This window comes from Triticum aestivum, chromosome 5D (assembly GCF_018294505.1).
Source record: "Triticum aestivum cultivar Chinese Spring chromosome 5D, IWGSC CS RefSeq v2.1, whole genome shotgun sequence".
Classification (NCBI taxonomy): Eukaryota; Viridiplantae; Streptophyta; class Magnoliopsida; order Poales; family Poaceae; genus Triticum; species Triticum aestivum.
The window spans coordinates 475,646,947-475,671,180 of NC_057808.1; positions in this window are offsets into that span (position 1 = coordinate 475,646,947).

Genomic DNA, 24,234 nt, shown 5'->3' on the forward strand with positions numbered 1-24,234 from the left:
ACGCGGAGGTAGACATGGTCTCCGATCTCGAAAGCCAAATCACGGTGCTTGCTATCATAGTAACTCTTCTGGCGCGATTGCGCGGCTTTGAGATTTTCACGGATGACTTTACACATTTCTTCAGCCTCTGTGATTAAGTCATTGCCAAGAAGTTGGCGTTCACCAGTCTCTGACCAATTGAGAGGAGTACGACACTTTCTGCCATAGAGAATCTCGAATGGGGCCTTGCCCGAACTCGCTTGGAAGCTGTTGTTGTAGGAGAATTCGGCATATGGAAGACAATCTTCCCATTTCATGCCAAAGGAAATGACACAAGCCCTGAGCATATCTTCAAGGATTTGATTGACTCGCTCGACTTGGCCACTAGTTTGAGGATGGAAAGCTGTGCTGAAGCGAATGTTGGTGCCCATGGCCTTCTGGAAGGAGTCCCAGAACTTAGAAGTGAAGATGCTTCCACGATCTGAAGAAATCAATTGTGGAATGCCGTGCAAGGAGACAATCCTGGAGGTGTATAGCTCTGCCAACTGAGCTGCTGTGATAGATTCTTTGATTGGAAGGAAATGAGCCACTTTAGTAAGCTTGTCGATGACAACGAAGATAGCATCATTTCCGCGCTTGGACTTGGGAAATCCAGTCACGAAGTCCATTTCGATATGATCAAACTTCCATTCTGGGATAGCAAGAGGTTGGAGGAGACCAGCTGGTCGTTGGTGTTCTGCTTTCACCCTTCGACAGACATCACATTCATTCACGAATTGAGCGATTTCTCGCTTCATTCGAGTCCACCAATACGACTGCTTGAGGTCATGGTACATCTTCGTACTTCCAGGATGAATGGAAAGAAGAGAATTGTGCGCCTCGTTCATAATGACTTTCCTTAGATCACCTTTAGGAACCACAATCCGGTCCTCGAAGAATAAAGTGTCTCTGTCATCAATGCGATAGCACTTGTATTTGGAAAGACCCTTGTCGATACCACGTTTCACCTTCTTCACCATGGTATCCAGGAGTTGTGCCTCACGAATTTGATCTTCCAAAGTAGGAGAGACTATGAGGTTGGCAAGAAAGCCTTGAGGAACAACTTGGAGATTCAGCTTGCGGAAAGCTTCACAAAGATCCGGTTGGAATGGCTTGAGAATTAAGCTGTTGCAATAAGCCTTCCTGCTCAAAGCATCTGCAATGACATTGGCCTTGCCTGGAGTATATTCAATACTCGGATTGTACTCTTGAATCATTTCGACCCATCGAGTTTGCCTGAGGTTGAGGTTGGGCTGAGTGAAGATGTACTTGAGACTCTTGTGATCGGTGAATATGTCCACTTTTCTTCCCAACAAGAGATGTCTCCATGTTATTAATGCATGGACAACTGCCGCCAACTCAAGATCGTGAGTGGGGTAGTTCTTTTCGTTGGGCTTCAACTGACGAGAGGTATAGGCCACAACTTTCTTCTCTTGCATTAACACAGCACCGAGACCTTGAAGAGAAGCATCACAGAAAACTTCGAATGGCTTGGATTCGTCAGGAGGAGTTAAGACAGGAGCTGTGACGAGTTTCTCTTTGAGAGTGTTGAAAGCAACGTCACACTCAGGAGACCAGACATACTTCACATGCTTCTGGAGGAGGTTGGAAAGAGGCTTTGCAATCTTAGAGAAATTCTCAACGAATCTTCGGCAATAGCTTGCAAGACCAAGAAAACTGCGAAGCTGCTTGACATTCTGAGGAGGTTCCCAATTCACAATTGCAGACACCTTCTCGGGATTAACAGCGATGCCCTTGGCAGAGATGATATGACCAAGGTAAAGAACTTCATCAAGCCAAAACTCACATTTGGAAAACTTCGCATAGAATTGATACTCTCTGAGCTTGTCGAGCACCAATCGCAAATGTTTGGCATGATCCTTCTTATTCTTGGAGAAGACCAAGATATCATCGAGATACACCAGGACGAATTCATTGGTATAGGGGTTGAAGATGAAATTCATCATCCGAGAGAATGTTGGAGGAGCATTGACAAGGCCGAAAGACATGACAGTATATTCATAAGAACCAAAGCTTGTTCTGAATGCTGTCTTGGGAATATCTTCTTCACGAATGCGAATCTGATGATAACCCATACGAAGGTCAAGCTTGGAGAATACTTTAGCACCTTTAAGTTGCTCGAATAGCTCATTGATGTTGGGAAGTGGATACTTGTTCTTGATTGTCTTCTTGTTCAATGGACGGTAGTCGACACAAAGTCGGTCCGTGCCATCCTTCTTCTGGACAAAAAGAACACCACAACCCCATGGAGATGAACTCGGTCTGATCAAACCCAGACGCTCTTGTTCATCGAGCTGTTTCTTCAATTCCTTCAGCTCCTTGGGTCCAAGCTTGTATGGACGCTTGCAAACGGGTTCAGTGCCAGGCTCAAGATCGATAACGAACTCAACTGGCCGGTGAGGAGGCATACCCGGAAGCTCTTCTGGAAAGACATCTTGGTACTCACAAACGACTGGAATCTGAGAGATGGCATTCAACTCGCCCTTCTCATTGAGAGAAAACAACCGAATGGTTTCATCACGAGCGGCATAGATAATCACATCCTCAGAAGAGTGTGTCAATTGAATTTCCCTGGCAGCACAATCAAGTTGAGCCTTGTGCTTAGAAAGCCAGTCCATCCCGAGAATTAGATCAATATCCGAGTCACCAAGAACCATTGGAGAAGATAAAAATTTATAGTTGCCCATCTTGATAGAAACATCCGGAGCCATCATTTTGGTATTCATGAATAAGCCCGGAGAGGAAACCGCTATCGGCTTAGACAGATCGACAGTATGCAAATTGTTCATGGATGCAAAAGGTCTTGATATGAAAGAAATAGATGCACCAGTATCAAAAAGAACTTTTGCAGGAATATCATTAACTGAGAGATTACCCATTATCACATCAGTAGATTCCTCCGCTTGAGCTGCATTCATCATGTTCACCTTTGCAGACTTGGGATTATGCTTGACCACTGCATTGCTGGAAGATCTCACAGGAGGAGGAGGCGGAAGGCGCCTTTGGTTGAAGCACTTGTTAGCATAGTGACCTTTCTGCTGACACTTGTTGCAAGTCACCTCTGAGAGTGGACGATGATAAGGAGCATTCGACTTTGGAGCTTGATTCTGAGACTTGTTCTGATAGCCAGGGTTGGGTGAGTGGGAAGATCCATGGCCACCTTTGTTCTTCTGCTGGTAAGGCTGACGAAACGGAGGAGGAGGAGGCAACCAGAACTTCTGTTGCTTAGCAGCCACTAGTGAGGAAGAAGAAGACTGAACTGCGTCCCTGACTCTCTTCTTAGAAGCCTCACACTTGAGCTGAGCAGCCTCTTGCTTCAGTGCCATATTGTAGAAATCATCATACTTGGTCGGCTCAAAAAGCACGAGAGGTAATTGCAGATCTTCTCTAAGGCCACCTCTGAATTGATAGATCATGCTCTTTTCATCAGGAACGTCTTGCTTAGCGAAGCGAGCGAGTTTCTGAAACTGAGTATTGTATTGATACACGGACATGCTGCCTTGCTTGAGATTGCGGAACTCCTCACGCTTGCTCTCAACAACACTTTGTGGAATGTGGTGAGCTTTGAAGTCTCGGCGGAAATCATCCCAGGTAATCACACGACCTCCTCTGGAATCTTTGTATTGTTGATACCACTCGGCAGCTTGATCCTTGAGTTGAAAAGAAGCGAACTTGACAAAGTCCTCAGGCCTGACATTGCTACATTCAAAATGCTTGTTGATGTCCACGAGCCAATCATCGGCATCTGTGGCCTCGGCACAGTAGCTGAAAGACTTGGGCTGATTTGCGAGAAACTGGTTGAGGGTAGCGAAGTGAGGCTGATTGTTGCCTTGGCCTTGATTTCCTTGATTGCCTTGCCCTTGGGTGCGTTCTTGCAAGAGTTGCAAAATCATCTGAGCATTGGCGTTGGTGGCTGCCATGATAGCTTGCCATGCCTCCGGAGGCGGAGGTGGTGGCGGAGGGTTCGCCTGACTCCCTTCATTGCGTTCGGATTCTGACGCGTTGGCGGAGCCATCCTGAAGAGGGTGACATCCGTTAGCATCTTGATAGACAAATAGACAAGTTGAATCAACGGATAGAAATTGCAACATATAGTCTTTCACAATAAACATTCGAACGAGGATGAACGAATGAATTCCATAGTAAATCATCACACTTCCATTAAGGTGAGAAGCCACTTGATAAGAGATTGATGAATAAAATAAAAAAGGTACGAGTGGAACAAATAAGTGGCAAGGATTACCCAATCACAAACCAAATATCTGCGGAAGAAATGCTAAGAGCTACTTGAATCCCACCTATAAACTCCCGAAACTTTCTGGTTATGCAATCTGGTGTTGGGGATACAGGGGACACAAAATATATCACCCAAACTAGCAATCCCTAGATCCAGCTGTATCCATCCGTCAACACATAACCAAGAAACCTTCGGAAATCGTGTACCTCAACCTTCGAAAAGCAACCGTTATACGAGTTATGGCAATACTCCCGAACTCCCGCCCCAGTACTGGGTGGCGTCGAGGTGATCTCACCAACAACTGCATAAAAGAGATTTTCGATGTCGGCGAAACTCAGGTATTCCAGAACTGCAACGATAAAATTGTGACGACAACACCTCGGAGCTCAACTCCCCGGGACACTGCCACAACCCCTAAATGTCAGGAGGCACCAAGAACAATGTTCTCGTCACAAAACCATCGGAACGATTCTAAGATACCCGCGTGATCCTAAAATTTTTAGTGAAATTTGAGGAGAGAAGAGTCAAAACTTCTACGTCAGGAGGCCTCACCAGAGCGACGAAGGGACTGAGGAGTAAAAAGAATCCTACTCTCCGATATATATAATCCTAAGACTCAAAACATTTTTGTTCTAGACTCAACAACGCTAGCGATTCGATCAAGCAGGGGGCTCCTAAGTCGGGGACGGCTCTGATTACCAACTTGTAACGCCCACGATGCGGCTATATCTCCCACGTGTCGAGGCACGACTTAGAGGCATAACCACATTGTGGTTTTCTCGCAAGAAGGGTCATCTTCACACAATCCCATGTAATAAACAAGAATGGGATAACGAGAGTTGGCTTACAATCGCCACTTCACACAATACATAAATTAATTCATACATCATCCAAGATCCACACATAGACCGACTACGGTCAAATCCAAATGAAAATAAGATAACCCCAAATGCTAGATCCCCGATCGTCCCAACTGGGCTCCACTACTGATCATCAGGAAAAGAAACATAGTAACGACCACGTTCCTCGTCGAACTCCCACTTGAGCTCGGTTGCATCATCTGCACTGGCATCACCGGCACCTGCAACTATTTTGGTAGAATCTGTGAGTCACGAGGACTCAGCAATCTCACACCCGCGAGATCAAGACTATTTAAGCTTATAGGAAAGGATGGTGTAATGAGGTGGAGCTGCAGCAGGCACTGAGCATATATGGTGGCTAACATACGCAAATGAGAGCGAGAAGAGAAGCAACGAACGGTCGCGAAGCTAGAAATGATCAAGAAGTGATCCTGAAACTACTTATGTTCATTCATAACTCAAACTGTGTTCACTTCCCGGACTCCGCCGAAAAGAGACCATCACGGCTACACACACGGTTGATGTATTTTAATTAAGTCAAGTGTCAAGTTCTCTACAACCGGACATTAACAAATTCCCATCTGCCTCATAACCGCGGGCACGGCTTTCGAAAGATAATACCCTGCAGGGGTGTCCCAACTTAGCCCATTATAAGCTCTCACGGTCAACGAAGGATAAACCTTCTCCCAGGAAGACCCGATCAGTCTCGGAATCCCGGTTTACAAGACATTTCGACAATGGTAAAACAAGACCAGCAAAGCCACCCGAATGTGCCGACAAATCCCGATAGGAGCTGCACATATTTCGTTCTCAGGGCACACCGGATGGGCAAGACGTCGGGTTGGCATAGACCCTGGTTGCCCAGGGGGCGCCGGACATCGCCCGGTTTGGGCCAACACTCGAAGGAGCACTGGCTCCGGGGGGTTAAATAAAGATGACCCTCGGGCTCGCGAAACCCAAGGGAAAAAGGCTTAGGTGGGCAAATGGTAAAACCAAGGTTGGGCCTTGCTGGAGGAGTTTTATTCAAGGCGAACTGTCAAGGGGGTCCCATAAATCACCCAACCGCGTAAGGAACGCAAACTCAAGGAACATAACACCGGTATGACGGAAACTAGGGCGGCAAGAGTGGAACAAAACACCAGGCATAAGGCCGAGCCTTCCACCCTTTACCAAATATATAGATGTATTAATTAAATAAGAGATATTGTGATATTCCAAAATATCCATGTTCCAACATGGAACCAACTTCAACTTCACCTGCAACTAGCAACGCTATAAGAAGGGCTGAGCAAAAGCGGTAACTTAGCCAAACAACAGTTTGCTAGGAAAGGATGGTTAGAGGCTTGACATGGCAATATGGGAGGCATGATATAGCAAGTGGTAGGTAGCGCAGCATAGCAATAGAACGAACAACTAGCAAAGCAAAGATAGAAGTGATTTCGAGGGTATGGTCATCTTGCCTGCAAGGTTCTCAGAGTTGTCGAAAGCTTGATCCTCGTAAGCGTACTCAACAGGTTCCTCGTTCACGAACTTGTCTCCCGGCTCTACCCACAGCAAGAACACAAGCAATGGAACCACAATCAATCACGGGAAATGCACAAGCAACATGATGCAAAACATGCATGATATGCGGGATATGACATGCGATGCATATGCGTGCTCCGGAAGAAAACGAATGAACAAGGCAGTAACTTGGCAAACCAAGCATGCCACTAGAAAGATGAAATGATTTCGGTCAAAATCGATATAAAGATCACCGGAAACGGATGCACGGTTTGCAAATGGCAAGCAAAACAAGAATGACATAAATCTGCGATTAACAGCAGGATAACACTTAGAATACATCAAGTAACTATGCTACAACACTCCAACATAGCAACAAAGCAGATGGCAGTAATCCACAGGAGATGCTTGACAAAAGATGAACACTGAGCTACGGCTAGATCACACCAAAACAGGTTCAAACAAGAATGGCAAAAGTGCAAAAGATATCAGGTTCACAGACTTAGTGAAATTACTGGACATGGCTGAATCAACATCAGGTAGCAATGTTCAGAGCAAGAAAAACACATGCTACAGGAACTTAACATAGCAAAACAAGGAATGGAATGAATCTACTAATGCATAGAACAAAAGTCCCTTACTGACCATGAGCCAAAAAGGGTCAGAAGATATGATGGCACCCATGTAAACATAGCAAGTATTGTTAAACAGGTTTCAGACTTGGCAGAATTCTCAAAATAAGCATGGATCTCTCTGTAGGCACATGGATACATGGCAACAAAATAACAGCAGTCACAGACTTAGCAAAATTCTAAGTCCCTGAAAAACAAACATCACGAAGCCTAGTTTGCATGCTTGTACTAGTCACCACATAGATCACAAAAATACATGGCATACACCTTTGTAAATATAGAATGGCATAGATCAAAACACATGTAGAACTCCTACTCATAAGATGCACACATTAAATGCAACAAAAATAACAAAAACACCAAGTTCTGATAAGTAACAGCAGTTAACAGCATATAGCACTCTTGCACCAGAGATTTGGGCATCAAGATGGACTCAAATGAACATCGCATAATGGAGCAAAATGAAGAGCATCTCGAGACGAACATTCCGATATATTACACGCACGAAACGGGGCAGTATGCACGGAGTTATGATGTGATGAACAGGAGCAATAAAATGTAAAATATACGGGACTTAGAGAAATTCCGAGGGAGGGAGAAGTCAACCTAGATCTGGATCGGCTCGAGGACGCCGGTCACCGGAGACGGGAGAGGGAGACGCGGTCGGAGTGGAGAGGAGGGAGATGGCGGCGGCCGGAGAGGGAGGCGCTCGGGGCGCGGGACTCGGGCGGCGCGGGCTCCCGCGGGTGAAGGCGACGGCGTCTCGGGGGCGCGGAGGCGCGGCGGGGCGGCCGGAAGCTCGCCCGGCTCGGACGCGGCGCCGGCGAGGGCGGGACGAATGCGGCGCTGGAGACGGGAGGGTGCGGGCGGCGGGGGGAGCCTCGGGGCGGCGAGAGGCGCGCGCGGGCCGGCGGGGACGGGGGCACGGGCCACGTGGCAGGCGGCGATTGGACGCGGCTGGCAGCGGAATTTCGTCCGGCGGCGGTGGACCACGTCCGGTGGCGGCGGGAGGGCGAATTTTGCTAGGGTTAGGGGTGGTTTTGCCGTGAAATTTCGGAGGGGAGGTATTTTTATAGGTAGAGGGAGCATAGGAGACTCCAAATTGAGTGCGGTTTTCGCCCACACGATCGTGATTGAACAACCTAGAGCATGGAAGTGACTTAGATGGGTTTTGGGCTGTTTGGAGGGGGTTTTTGCTGCAACACTCAAAAGGACTTTGCAGTTACCCGGTTAACCGTTGGAGCATCAAACGACCTCCAAATGGAACGAAACTTGACAGGTGGTCTACCGGTGGTGTACCAAGGCCACTTGGCAAACCTCGGTCCATTCCGAGAACGTTTAACACCCGCTCACGAAAAGAAACAAGAGGGACGCGCCGGTGCGCGTGGGAGTGCCGGATTGCAAAACGGACAACGGGAAAAATGCTCGGATGCATGAGACAAACACGTATGCAAATGAGATGCAAATGATGACATGATATGAGATGCATGACGTGAACAAAATGCAAAACGAAAACAAAACCCAACCACGGAGGGAATATCATAACACATAGCCGAAAATGGCAAGAGTTGGAGTTACAAAAATGGAAAGTTACATCCGGGGTGTTACAAATGTGTTCGTGAGTGTACACAGGTCTATAAGTCGATGAGGAGTTTGATATTTATGATGAAAGTCAACCCCTAAAAATGAATGTCTTCAGCTGAAGACTTTGGTTTTCTTGAAGACTTTGAAAGTGAGGAAATTGGTGTGACCTTGAAGACTTGATATTCATGCGAGGATTATGAAGCGTGAAGACTTTTGTTTTTGTAGTTTCATTTTCTCTTTCTTGAGTCATATGAAACACCGTACTTTTAAACGGGGTTGAGGTAAAACTAAGGAAAAGTTTCCAAGTGATGCTCATCTCAAAATCCTACACCTACCCAATCCTTTCGAGTGAAGCCATTGGAAATCTCATACAGTTCAGTCAATTTCTTCAGTGACAGAGACGAAGATCTTCTGGTCTCGGAGGAATTTGTTCTAACTGAGGAGTTAGGAATTCGCCAGTGCGGATTTGCCTACAAGTGAGTAACATGATAGCCCTGAGGTATTTGATACTCAAATATCCGACCGTTGCTGTGCTACGCGCCAGCTGTCCCAAAATATCTACCCAGCTAACGGTCATATCATTGAAGGGCATTTATGTCTTATCATGTCGGGCTGCTCCCTAATCTATAAATAGCCCCCCCCTATGTGGCACCCCGGCTCAGAGAGACCGGAACGCCCCGTATTCCAGCCCAGAGATCGAGGAGAAGTCTTTGGAATACGGCGCTGCTTGACATAGAATAAATCAGCTCTTATTACAACGGGTAATAATACAAGGGTCTGATGTTACAAAAGATCACATCAGCACGGCGACACTACGCCTGCTAAGGTAGCTCTATGCTAGCAGCAGAATAACTCGTAGCAGCGGAAAATCTTCTAGCAGCGGAACAATGACGAAGGTGGTGAACTCCACTCTGCAGGGACTCTGGCTAGGACACAATCTAGCTCGCACGCACGGTAACCTTGACAAACAATCAATCAATCACGGCATCACCTGCAATCTGGCATGACACGCGAGGTCAGTACATTGAATGTACTTGCCAGCTTACAACAACCAAAAGCATCAAGGCAAAACAACAACATAGCATTTAACAGGTTAATTAATTTAACAACTACTATGATGAAGCAACTACTAATCATGATATGATACTACTAGAATTACTGTTGAACCTCGTGATCCACCTGATCAGCTCGTGATCAAAACATCCACATGATCACCTCGTGATCAAAACATCCACGTGATCACCTCGTGACCACATCACAAACTGAATGATCATCCTCAAGATCATCTCAACATCATCATCGGCATCCTGCCAAGCTGTACTGCTCAAATATATCAACATATAAATCATCTATAAGCCATTCCGTCATGTGAGTGTTGATCGAACGGTGTGACCTAGTACGAACTTGTGCCCATGACCGAGGACACGGCTATCGATAGTTTAAACACACACTCTGTAGAGGTTAGCACACTATACCCACACCATGGAACCCATGGCCTCACACTCCCATTCGGGTGGACCAACGGCGTTCCTACAAAACCAATCTACTGCCATGACACTCTCCCGGCCACTCCGACCAATGATGACCCACAAGTATAGGGGATCTATCATAGTCCTTTCGATAAGTAAGAGTGTCGAACCCAACGAGGAGTAGAAGGAAATGATAAGTGGTTTTTAGCAAGGTATTCTCTGCAAGCACTGAAATTATAGGTAACAGATAGTTTTGTGATAAGATAATCTGTAACGAGCAACAAGTAACAAAAGTAAATAAAGTGCAGCAAGGTGGCCCAATCCTTTTTGTAGCAAAGGACAAGCCTGGACAAACTCTTATGTAGAGAAAAGTGCTCCCGAGGACACATAAGAATTATCATCAAGCTAGTTTTCATCACGTTCATATGATTCGCGTTCGGTACTTTGATAATTTGATATGTGGGTGGACCGGTGCTTGGGTGCTGTCCTTACTTGGACAAGCATCCCACTTATGATTAACTCCTATTGCAAGCATCCGCAACTACAAAAGAAGTATTAAGGTAAACCTAACCATAACATGAAACATATGGATCCAAATCAGCCCCTTACGAAGCAACGCATAAACTAGGGTTTAAGCTTCTGTCACTCTAGAAACCCATCATCTACTTATTACTTCCCAATGCCTTCCTCTAGGCCCAAATAATGGTGAAGTGTCATGTAGTCGACGTTCACATAACACCACTAGAGGAGAGACAACATACATCTCATCAAAATATCGAACGAATACCAAATTCACATGACTACTAATAGCAAGACTTCTCCCATGTCCTCAGGAACAAACGTAACTACTCACAAAGCATATTCATGCTCATAATCAAAGGAGTATTAATATGCATATAGGATCTGAACATATGATCTTCCACCAAATAAACCAACTAGCATCAACTACAAGGAGTAATCAACACTACTAGCAACCTACAAGTACCAATCCCGGACTTAGAGACAAGAATTGGATACAAGAGATGAACTAGGGTTTGAGAGGAGATGGTGCTGGTGAAGATGTTGATGGAGATTGACCCCCTCCCGATGAGAGGATTGTTGGTGATGACGATGGCGATGATTTCCCCCTCCCGGAGGGAAGTGTCCCCGGCAGAACAGCTCTGCCGGAGCCCTAGATTGGTTCCGCCAAGGTTCCGCCTCGTGGCGGCGGAGTCTCGTCCCGAAAGCTTGCTTATGATTTTTCTTCGGACGAATACTTCATATAGCAGAAGATGGGCACCGGAGGGCCAACAGGGGGCCCACGAGGCAGGGGGCGCACCCAGGGGGGTAGGGTGCGCCCCCCACCCTCATGGCCAGGGTGTGGGCCCCCTCTGGTATTTCTTCCGCTCAGTATTTTTTATTATTTCCAAAAATAACTTTCGTGGAGTTTCAGGACTTTTGGAGTTGTGCAGAATAGGTCTCTAATATTTGCTCCTTTTCCAGCCCAGAATTCCAGCTACCGGCATTCTCCCTCCTTATGTAAACCTTGTAAAATAAGAGAGAATAGACATAAGTATTGTGACATAATGTGTAATAACAGCCCATAATGCAATAAATATTGATATAAAAGCATAATGCAAAATGGACGTATCAACCAGCACCCCCTTTGGGTTCAGTCCTAGGTGGCCTCGATGTTGATGTCGCTTGAAGCTACGTCGGTATTTCCCCAAAGAGGAAGGGATAATGCAGCATAGCGGCGGTAGGTATTTCCCTCAGATATGAAACCAAGGTTATCGAACCAGCAGGAGAACCAAGCAACGCAACGTAAATAGCCCCTGCACATAGATAACAAATCCTCGCAACCCGATGTGTTAAAGGGGTTGTCAATCCCTTTCGGGGTACGGCGCCTCAAGATAGGCAAAACGGACGTGAGGAAAATTTAGTAGATTGATAGATCGAACGCCAAACAAAATAAATAAGAATAAATTGCAGCTAGGTATTTTTGTATTTTTGGTTTAATAGATCTGAAAATAAACGCAAGGAAAAAGTAGACCGCAAAGGCAAATATATGAGAAAGAAGACCTGGGGGACCGTAGGTTTCACTAGTGGCTTCTCTCAAGAAAAATAGCAAACGGTGGGTAAACAAATTACTGTTGGGCAATTGATAGAACTTCAAATAATTATGACGATATCTAGGAAATGATCATTACATAGGCATCACCTCCAAGATTAGTAGACCGACTCCTGCCTACATCTACTACTATTACTCCACACATGGACCGCTATCCAGCATGCATCTAGTGTATTAAGTTCATGGAAAAACAGAGTAATGCAATAAGAATGATGACATGATGTAGACAAGATCCGTTTATCTATTGCGTATATATAGATCCCATCTTTTTATCCTTAGTAGCAACGATAAATACGTGTCTGTTCCCTTTCTGTCACTGGGATCAAGCACCGTAAGATCGAACCCACTACCGGGCACCTCTTCCCATTACAAGATAAATAGATCAAGTTGGCCAAACAAAACTATCGTGGAATTGTCACGGCAGATGTCCTCGTGAAAGGACTTAGTCGTGGAGCCATCGCAGCTAGGAAGCTTAAAGGGGTTAAACGGGACAAAGGACACAAGGATTATACTGGTTCGGCCCCTTACGGTGAAGGTAAAAGCCTACATCCAGTTGAGGTGGTATTACTTAGGGTTTCGATGACCAGGAGCTAAACCGCTCTGCTTGGCTATCGATCTGATCTTACTTGTCCTGAACCGCCGCCGGGTCGTCCCTTTATATAGAGAGGTTGACGCCCAGCGGCTCTCAGAGTCCGAGCCGTCTTATAACAGTGTCCGGCTCGGACTTTTAACTATTCTTGCCTTACACTACAAGTCTTGCCATAACGGCGGTTTATCACTATGGGCCTTAAGCCGCCTCCGGGTCTTAAGCCCATTACTGAACCGCCATCCTCAAGCTTAGCACTTGGCTTCACGTGATGATCATTATGAGTAACCCGGCCCCTCCTGGGCGGGTGACTCTAATGGTTAAATCCTCAACATTAGGCCCCAGATTGATTTAAACCGGTTCATGTCAATCTTCAATACCTTTAAGAGAAAATCTTCCGGCTTCTGCTTGTGCGAAGGTTATAACCCGCCGTGACGTCATCTTCTATATTCCTGGTAACCCGCCATGACGTCATCTTCCATTAAATTCATTTTTTATTCTGTCATATCCCAACGGATCTTATCTTAATGACCATCCCGAGAATCGAGGCGTTTCTGCGGCAAGATAATCATGTCTTCAGCCTCCTTGTTTCTCGCGCCCATTTACCAGCCGTCCCTTATAAATAGGCCCGGCCCATAAGCCTTGGTCACTCTTCTCAATCCATCGTCTTCCTCCTCTGACGCCCCAGAGCCCGAGCTCCGCCGCCGCCGCGCCCCTCGTCTTCATCAACCTCGACCGCTGCATCACCCTGAGTCGGTCCAGAGAAACGGCGGCGACCTCCGCTGCTCATCGGCACCAGTAAATCCTTGCTACCCCGTACAGTAGATTCGCATTAGGGTTCCATGTTTCTTCCCTGTTCTTCGTAGTTTCATCTCGGTTTCTTCACAGTTCCTCCACCGAGGTTCCTTTTGATCCGAAAATGGTACAAAATTCCTGCGGCAGTAGTTTCTCACCCATTTTTATGCTAGCAGATCCCTCTTGCCCGCAAAAAGACCTCATTTAGAGCTTATGAACTTCTCTGTTTCAGTTTTTAGGTCTAGAAATTTTTTCTTTCTGGACGATCGTTTGATCCAAAATAATCCCTGCAATCTGTGAAACTTGTTTGTGCAACACTTAGACAAAAAACTGCATCTGTTAGCCATGGCGGCTCATATCGCCGGCTTAAAAGAGGCCATGCTTTGTGAAATTTCCGGCTCATTCATAATAGGATTTGAAATAACTTGAATTACTTATGATATCCACAGCGGCTGAGATAACCCGACACAATTAGCCATATATCATTAGACCCCTTCATAAGCCGCCATCTTGAATACTGAATTGAAATCTTCCTCCGGCTTAAATTTGAACCGGAAATTTTCTTTTGTCATAGGCTTCCGTCTTTCACAATGCCGCCCAAGGCTCCCAAGGCGCCCATTACGTGCAACTGGGTGAGATCCAACGTTACTGATAATACCTTAGATGACTTCGTGGAAACGGGTTACCTGCCTAAGAAGGAGGTCATGTCCTGTCGTGCCCCTGACCCGTCCGAAGAGAGACCTCAACCAAGAGACGGAGAGGTTGTTATATTAGCTGATCATATGAGCCGGGGTTTTGCACCTCCTAGCTCAAAATTCTTCAGAGATGTTCTGCACTTTTTCGATCTGCGACCTCAAGACATTGGACCCAATTCCGTGTCGAACATTTGTAACTTCCAAGTGTTCTGTGAGGTGTACCTTGGAGAAGAGCCCAGCCTACTGCTCTTTAGGGAGCTGTTTTATCTGAACCGCCAGAATGAGTGTGCCAACAGGCCTAGCTTGGAACTTGGCGGAATTTCAATCCAGCGACAGAGAGATTGTCTCTTTCCTTATGCTGAGCCGCCAAGCCACCCAAAAGATTGGAACCAGACATGGTTCTATTGCCAGGACACTTCTCCGGCTGACGAGAACCCTCTGCCCGGCTTTCGCGCCCTGCGTCTGGAATCAAATCACCCCTTGCCAGACAAATTATCTCAAGCTGAACGTCAACCACTTACACCCACCATCAACAAAATCAAAGCTCTTCTGGGGAACGGCTTAAATGGTATTGATCTGGTCCGGGTCTGGGTTGCCTGGCGGGTGATTCCTTTAAGCCGCCGCCCCAGCTTGATGTGTGAGTACACATGCCGGAAAGATGACCCTCTACGGCACTGTCCAGACGACTTACCTGAAGACATTATTGATGATACAACCAAGTCGCTTCTGAACGAGAGCCTGGCAGATTGCGGGAGAGTGGGCTTAAGCCCTTTCTGCAAGACTAACCCGGCTCTTGCGGTAAACCATCGACCTGGCTGCTTCTCCTTTCATTTTAACGATTTTATCTTAGCTCACTAACCTTTGTTGTACTTTACAGGCTAATGATAATGTCTGGAAGGTCAGGTATGACCATGAAGCTGCTAAGAATGCCAGGAAGGTTAAAAAAGCCGCTAGGAGAGCTGCTCCCCGCAAGAAGGGGAGTAAACCTAGCGCCTCGGACCTGCTTCACCTGGAAGACACCTCCGAGTCAGAGGTAGCCCTTGATTCTTTAGGATCCTTTTTAACCATCTTATTGACATTGATTATCAGCAGGAGGATACCGGAGCGAGTAACCCAGTGATTGAAGAGGTAACTATACTTTCCTCCGACTCGGGGCCCTTGCCAAGACTGAAAGTCCGAAGAGTAACCTGGAAAGTAAGATTTTCACATCCTTTAGCTTATCAAGATCCTCAATTTCTTTTGAAGCGACAGATTCATGAGAGTCGGAGGCAGACCCGGACCAGCAAGGATGCAGACCTCTCCTCCGGCTTACCCGAAGCATCAAGGAAGCGCCGGACCGAGGTTATCTCCGACTTATATCCTTTTCATCCTTTGGCGGGCGTCACTCGTCAACCACTCAATTCTTCTGATTCAAACTATCAGGGAACTTCACCTTCTTCCGGTGACTCCATGCAGTCTAGCTTGCCGGCCTTCAAGACCGCCCCCGGGTAATGATGATCAGCTTACTTTGTGTTTATCTTACTCATGTTTTTGCACTAACTCTTTGACTTTCAGTGTACAAGTAAAGCCTAGCAAGAGGGCGAAGAAAAATAAGCCGATCGAAGAGCCGGTCCTAACTGAACCTGAGGCTTCTGCTCCTGAGCCGCCGTCTGTCTCAGCTCCTGAAGCCACCACTGCTCCATCTGAAGAACAAGTCATGGAGGGTTCTGATAACCCGGAGATCCCCAGCCCGGCTCAACCGGGCGATGACCCGGACGTTGTAATCACCCGGACAGAGTTTGTCGAACCGGGGAGACCCACTGTGTTAGCTAGATGCTCTGCCAAGGAAGAACTGCTGGAACGCCGCAGGGCCAGGCTGGATATCACTGACTATGCTAATTTGAGCATTGGAGATATTGTCTCCAGCTATGTTAATCAAGTGCACAACAGCCGGGACCTGGAAACTGACATGGTGAAGCAAATCCAGCAAAAATCTGAGGTATGATTCTCTTGCTTACTCCATAGTTACCCTTACCATGCCAGCCCCCAAGTCTATGACTTATGATAAAATATGTTGTAGACTTAATACCGGCTTAATAACTACTGCAAGAAAAACCGGCTTACCTGGTACTACTCAAGGGCCGGCTTAAACAGCACAGTCGATCCGTTTCTTTCCTTACTTTAATCAAGTAGTTGAACAACTTTACACATTAGCCCCCAAGTGCCAAGTACCTTTGCCTGCAAAGTGCTTGGGACTTATTTTCATGAACCGGCACTATAAATAGAGCTTCTCAGCATACATTAGCCCCCAAGTGCCAAGTGTCTTTGCTTGCAAAATGCTTGGGACTTTAATGTTGCATGATAATCACCCAAACTGTAACCCGGAAATTGTACAGGCTGCCTGCAAGAAATTTGAATCGGAAATCTCTGATCTGAAGAACCGCCTGAAGACGCAGGAAAGTGAGACCCAAAAAGCCAATGCCAAATTTGAATTCAGTGTTTCCGCACAAGAGAAACTGAAGAAAAAATTTGAAGCAGAAAGAAAAGCCTGGGCGGATGAAAAGACTGCCTTGCTCAGCCGGGCCGAACAAGCGGAGGCCGCTCTTACTGAAAGGACCGCCGAACTTTCCAGCTTAAAACGCCATGTGTCTCAGATAGTCTCCGCAATCTTCGGTAAGTTACTCTATAAGTTTATAACTAGTTTACACCATTCATTTCCCAGAAACCTCACCATTGCCGTCAGCTCACCTGACTTTGTCATGCAGGTCCCAGAAGTTCCAATCTCAATCAGAACGTGCTGACCAAGCTGAAGGCAGTTTATACCTTGGTAGAGCAACTTTACACTGGGTCACAGCGTGCCTTAGCCGTTGTGGCTCTGTCAAATGAGGTTCCCACTCACCTGGCAGACGTACTCAGGCGGCTTGCCGTACTTCCTCAATGCTTCCAATAGCTGAGACGGGCTTCTGCAAGAGCCGGAGCTATAGCTGCTCTGAGCCGGGCCAAGGCGTTTCTACCGGGGCTAGACCCGGCCGACATCGCTCTTGGATACCCTAGCCTAAAGGAAGACGGCACCCCCTTTGACCAGAATGACTTCGCCGCCTGTGTGAAGAGCGTGCGCCCGGTGGCCACCTTGATTGGGAATGACACAGACCTTACCAAGTATCAACCGGGCTATGACACGGAAAATCAGAGGATCCCAACTCCACGCTATGAAGCAGTCAGCCTGATCCCTCCGACTCATAAGCATACCTTCGCCCCAGAAGTTGACCCGGCCGGGTTAATTGATGATGAGGCTCAATTTGAAGCCTTGAGTGGCATTGACTGGAAATCATCAACCTTCCAGGTCATGGAAACAACCGGAGGAGCGGAGAGGGATGAGCCGGGAGCTTCAACCCAAGAAGCACCTTGATTTCTTCGGCGGCTCATGGTTATGCCTTAAAAACAATGCCTCACCTTTTGGACTCGGGGAGTCCTGTAATAGAGTAGGACAAACACTTAATTTTGTCGTGCCATCGTGCACGTGTGCAGCGCTTAACTCTGTTGAAGCTGCTCTTTTATATTCCTCCGGGTTATGTTTGATCATTTACTTTCCTTAAGCTTAAATTGCTTAATGAGATTGAGAACTCAATTCCGGTTCACCAGCACCTATAATGCTTATTGTGTGCTATCAACATTATTAATCAAAGTTAAGTCGGCGGAGTAAGAACCACCCGTGCACACATTATTAATCAAATACTCGGCGGCTCTTGGCCGATGGCGACTTAATGCGCATTCATTGTAAGCCGGAATTTCATAACCCGGCGGCTTATAGCCTTTGAGAAAATCAAGAATTGATAACCCTTTTGAGACACCAATTTCAATCTTTGATGATGTTCTTGAACTTAATAATTTATGTAAGTCATAGCTCTGTAAATCCTGCACAGAGCTTAAAAAACATATGCCCTGGCGACTTAACATCAAAAGCCAGGGCGGGTAACCATCCAAATGTAGTCTTATCCTGCACACAAGTAGATCACAAGAACCCTTGGCGGTTTACCACAGGGCGGGTCATAATATCTCATATATAACCATTGATGTGTAACAAGGAGTCACAGATAAGCCTGTTATGAATCATAACTTTGAAACATAACTATAATAATAATATCATACCTGTGATATTGAATTTTCACTGCCGGTTTATGTGACCTGGGCAGTAAGGGTGATAACCCAATCTTTAGAAATCAAGACTTCCAAATGTTTATGATTGTCATATGATGGCGACTTATCATCCAAAGTCAAACCGGGTTAAATAGCAACCACTCATATACACTTTAGATATGATCAAAAGAGCTTCAAATAAAATCCAAAAATTGTTTGCAAAAAGAGACTTCAAAAAATTTGAGGCTTCTGATTCGAATACGATGAGAAAACCGTCCCAAAGGGGTTAAGCTAAGATTCGAATACGATCATATAGCCCCCAGTGGCTTTGGCGTTGCCGATCAAGAGGGTACCGACAGCTATGTTCTCTTTGGTTCGAATACGACCTATGTTTGAATAGGAAGCCACCAAATGACCTTGAGAGTTGCTTAACGACGCTGATTCGAATACGATCCACGTCGGTTCCCAAAAGGGGTTGAGCTATGATTCGAATACGATCAAGAAGCCCCCTAGTGAGCTCGGCAGTGTGCCGATCAAGAGGGTACCGACAGCTATGTTCTCTTTGGTTCGAATACGACCTATGTTTGAACAGGAAGCCCCCAAGTGATCATATTGTTAACGGCTAGGTTCGAATACGATCATAAGCCGGATCAACCTCCAAGTGACCATGTAATGTTGTAATGGAAATAACAATAATACATTTACCTTTGGAGGAAAAAAGGACAGAGGTCCTGCTTTATTATTTATCATAATATATACATGGCTATAGAAATATGTACATTATGAGAGCCGGTGGCTCAAGTGTAATAAGGCCGAAGCTGAGCTATGTTCCACGGCCGACGGGTCTCTTCCTCCGACTTACGTGAATCTTTGTGCTCCCGAACATCGATAAGGTAGTATGACCCGTTGTGCAAGTTCTTGCTGACCACAAAGGGCCCTTCCCAAGGCGGGGATAACTTGTGTGCATCTGTTTGATCTTGGATGAGCCGGAGCACCAGATCACCTTCCTGAAAGACCCTGGACTTAACCCGGCGGCTGTGATAGCGGCGCAGGTCTTGCTGGTAAATCGCCGAGTGAGCTGCTGCCACATCACGCTGTTCGTCCAACAAGTCAAGAGCATCTTGACGCGCCTGCTCATTATCCGCCTCAACATAAGCCGCCACTCGAGGCGAGTCATGACGGATGTCGCTAGGGAGGACCGCCTCCGCTCCATAAACCATGAGGCGTGTAACCCGTAGACCTGTTAGGAGTAGTATTGATGCTCCATAACACGGAGGGTAACTCCTCCACCCAACAACCCGGTGTCCGTTGCAAAGGGACCAAAAGCCGGGGCTTGATGCCCTTCAAGATTTCCTGATTGGCTCTCTCAGCTTGACCATTGGATTGAGGGTGAGCCACTGATGAAACATCAAGCCGAATATGCTCTTGTTGACAAAACTCCTCCATGGCGCCTTTAGACAGATTGGTACCATTGTCAGTTATAATGCTGTGTGGAAAACCAAAACGAAATATCACCTTTTTCACGAACTGAACCGCCGTGGCTGCGTCACACTTACTAACTGGCTCTGCCTCAACCCACTTTGTGAACTTGTCGACCGCCACCAAGAGGTGGGTCTTCTTATCCTTGGACCTTTTTAAAGGCCCAACCATATCAAGCCCCCAAATCGCAAATGGCCAAGTGATTGGAATCATCCTCAAGTCTTGAGCCGGCACATGAGCCCGTCGTGAGAACCTCTGACAACCGTCACATTTACTGACCAAGTCCTCTGCATCAGCATGAGCCGTCAACCAATAAAAACCATGATGAAAAGCCTTGGCCACAAGGGATTTTGAGCCGGCATGATGGCCACAATCCCCCTCGTGAATCTCACGTAAAATTTCTTGACCTTCCTCAGGGGAAACACAACGCTGGAAAGTTCCGGTGACACTGCGACGATGCAGCTCGCCATTGATAATTATCATTGACTTAGACCGCCGGGTTATTTGTCTAGCCAAAATTTCATCCTCAGGCAATTCTCCCCGGGTCATGTAAGCCAAGTATGGTACTGTCCAATCTAGGATAATGTGGAGAGCCGCCTCCAACTGCGCTTCCGGGTCAGGAATAGCCAAGTCTTCCTCTGTAGGCAACTTAACAGAAGGGTTATGCAGAATGTCCAAGAAAGTATTAGGCGGCACCGGCTTTCATTGAGAGCCCAGCCGGCTTAATGCATCAGCCGCCTCGTTCTTCCTGCGATCGATGTGCTCTACTTGGTAACCCTGAAAATGTCCAGCAATGGCATCAACTTCGCGGCGATAAGCCGCCATGAGGGGGTCCTTGGAATCCCACTTGCCTGACACTTGTTGGGCCACTAAATCTGAGTCGCCAAAGCACCTTACCCGGCTTAAGCTCATCTCCTTAGCCATCCGAAGACCATGGAGCAAGGCCTCGTACTCAGCTGCATTGTTAGTACAGGGAAACATCAACCGTAGCACATAGCAACACTTGTCACCTCGAGGGGAAGCTAATACAACTCCAGCCCCCGAGCCCTCCAATTGCCTGGACCCGTCGAAGTGAATAGTCCAGTATGTATTATCCGGTTTCTCTTCAGGCACCTGCAGCTCTGTCCAATCATTGATGAAATCCACCAATGCTTGAGATTTGATAGCAGTGTGTGGCACATATTTTAGACCATGAGGCCCAAGTTCTATAGCCCACTTAGCAACTCTTCCTGTGGCTTCTCTGTTTTGGATGATATCTCCTAGGGGAGCAGAACTAACCACAGTGATAGGGTGACCCTGGAAATAATGCTTAAGCTTCCGACTTGCCATGAATACCCCATAAACAAGCTTCTGCCAATGCGGATACCGTTGTTTGGACTCAATGAGTACTTCGCTGACGTAGTAAACCGGCCGCTGAACCGGATACTCCTTATCCGCTTCCTTACGCTCCACCACCACAGCCACACTGACGGCTCGTGTGTTAGCGGCTACATACAACAATAAAGGCTCCTTGTCAACGGGAGCAGCAAGGACTGGTGGCTCAGCTAGCTGTCTTTTCAAATCCTCAAAAGCAGCATTAGCAGCATCATTCCAGATAAAGTCATCTGTTTTCTTCATCATCTGGTACAGTGGCATGGCCTTTTCACCCAACCGGCTTATAAACCGACTCAAAGCAGCGATGCGACCCGCCAGACGCTGGACGTCGTTTATGCACGCCGGCTTAGCCAGAGAGGTGATTGCCTTGATCTTTTCCGGGTTAGCTTCAATACCTCTGTGAGAAACCAGAAAACCCAAGAGCTTGCCTGCAGGAACACCAAAAACACACTTGGCCGGGTTAAGCATCATCTTGTAGACCCGGAGATTATCAAAGGTCTCTCTCAGATCATCTATCAAGGTCTCCTTCTCCCTGGATTTAACCACGATATCATCCACATAGGCATGAACGTTGCGCCCAATCTGGTTATGAAGACAATTCTGCATGCAATGCTGGTAAGTCGCCTGTGCGCTCTTGAGCCCAAAAGGCATAGACACATAACAGAAGGCTCCAAAGGGAGTGATGAACGCCGTCTTCTCCTGGTCCTTAACTGCCATTTTGATCTGATGGTATCCACAGTAAGCATCCAAAAAGCTTAAACGCTCACAACCCGCCGTAGCATCAATAATTTGATCAATACGGGGGAGAGCAAAAGGATCAGCCGGACAAGCTTTGTTTAAATCCATATAGTCCACACACATCCGCCAGGTGCCGTTCTTCTTGAGCACGAACACCGGGTTAGCTAACCATTCTGGATGAAAAACTTCAACAATAAACCCGGCCGCCAAGAGCCGGGCTACCTCCTCACCAATGGCTTTCCGCCTCTCCTCATTAAACCGCCGGAGGAATTGCCTGACCGGCTTAAATTTCAGATCAATATTGAGAGTGTGCTCAGCGAGTTCTCTAGGTACACCCGGCATGTCAGAAGGTTTCCATGCAAAGATGTCCCTGTTCTCATGGATGAACTCGATGAGCGCGCCTTCCTATTTTGGATCCAGATTGGCACTGATGCTGAACTGCTGAGATGAGTCACTTGGAACAAAGTCAACAAGTTTAGTCTCATCAGCTGACTTAAATTTCATTACCGTCTCATGCTCCGTGGTTGGCTTTTTCAAAGACGTCATATTCGCCGGGTCAACATTGTCCTTGTAAAACTTCAACTCCTCTGTTGCACAAACAGATTCAGCGTAAGCCGCGTCGCCTTCCTCACACTCCAAGGCTATCTTTCGGCAGCCATGAACCGTAATGGTTCCATTGTGACCCGGCATCTTGAGCTGCAAATACACGTAATACAGCCGTGCCATGAACTTGGCGTAAGCCGGCCGCCCAAATAAAGCATGGTACGGTCTTCTTATCTTAAGCACTTCAAAGGTTAGTTTTTCCGCCCTGTAGTTGTACTCATCTCCAAAGGCTACTTTCAGCTCGATCTTACCGACTGGATACGCCGACTTACCGGGTACCACCCCATGGAAAACAGTATTGGACTGGCTAAGGTTCTTATCAGTTAAACCCATACGACGGAAGGTCTCATAATAGAGGATGTTGATGCTGCTGCCTCCGTCCATGAGCACTTTAGTGAATTTATATCCCCCAACCTGAGGGGCCACCACCAAGGCCAGGTGACCCGGATTATCGACCCGGGGAGGGTGATCTTCCCTACTCCATATGATAGGATGCTCAGACAATCTTAAATAGCGGGGAATCGCCGGCTCAATAGCATTTACAGCCCTCTTATGAAGCTTCTGACCTCGCTTGCACAGGCTGGTAGTGAACACATGATACTGTCCACCATTGAGCTGCTTTGGATTGGTCTGGTACCCCCCCTACTGCTGCTGCTGATTACCCTGGCCAGATTGCTGATTAAAACCCCCTTGGAAATTCTGAGAATTGGGATTTGAGCCGCCGCCCGGGCCATGAAAACCGCCGGCGCCTGAGCCGCCGCCGGGGCCATTGTTGCCATTAAAAGCATTGGAATTTTTGAAGGCCTTCATGATTGCGCAGTCCTTCCATAGATGAGTGGCCGGCTTCTCCCTAGAGCCATGCCTTGGACAAGGCTCATTCAACAACTGCTCAAGCGTCGGGCCTGACCCGCCGGCTCGGGGAGGTGGTCTCCCCTTACGTCGGTGGTTGTTACCCTGTGAATTGGCGTTGGCCACAAACTCCATACTGCTATCAGCCTTACGCTTGTTACCCCCCTGGTTCGCCGGGTTATGCTGAGGGCCCTTGCCATTGCCATTCCGTTTTCCCTTCCCTGTCCTTTCATCATCCGACGCGGGATCCTTGGTACTATCAGAGTCGGCGTACTTAACCAGAGCCGCCATCAGCGTACCCATATCATTGCAATCGTGCTTGAGCCGCCTGAGCTTCATCTTCAGGGGCGCAAAACGACAGTTCTGCTCCAACATTAAGACTGCGGAGCCGGCATCCATCTTATCAGATTAATGTATTATCTCTTTGACCCCGCGAACCCAATGGGTTGTAGACTCACCCTCCAGCTGCTTGCAGTTAGTCAAATCCACAACTGACATAGATTGCCTACATGTATCTTTGAAGTTTTGGATGAACCGGGCTTTTAGCTCTGCCCATGACCCGATA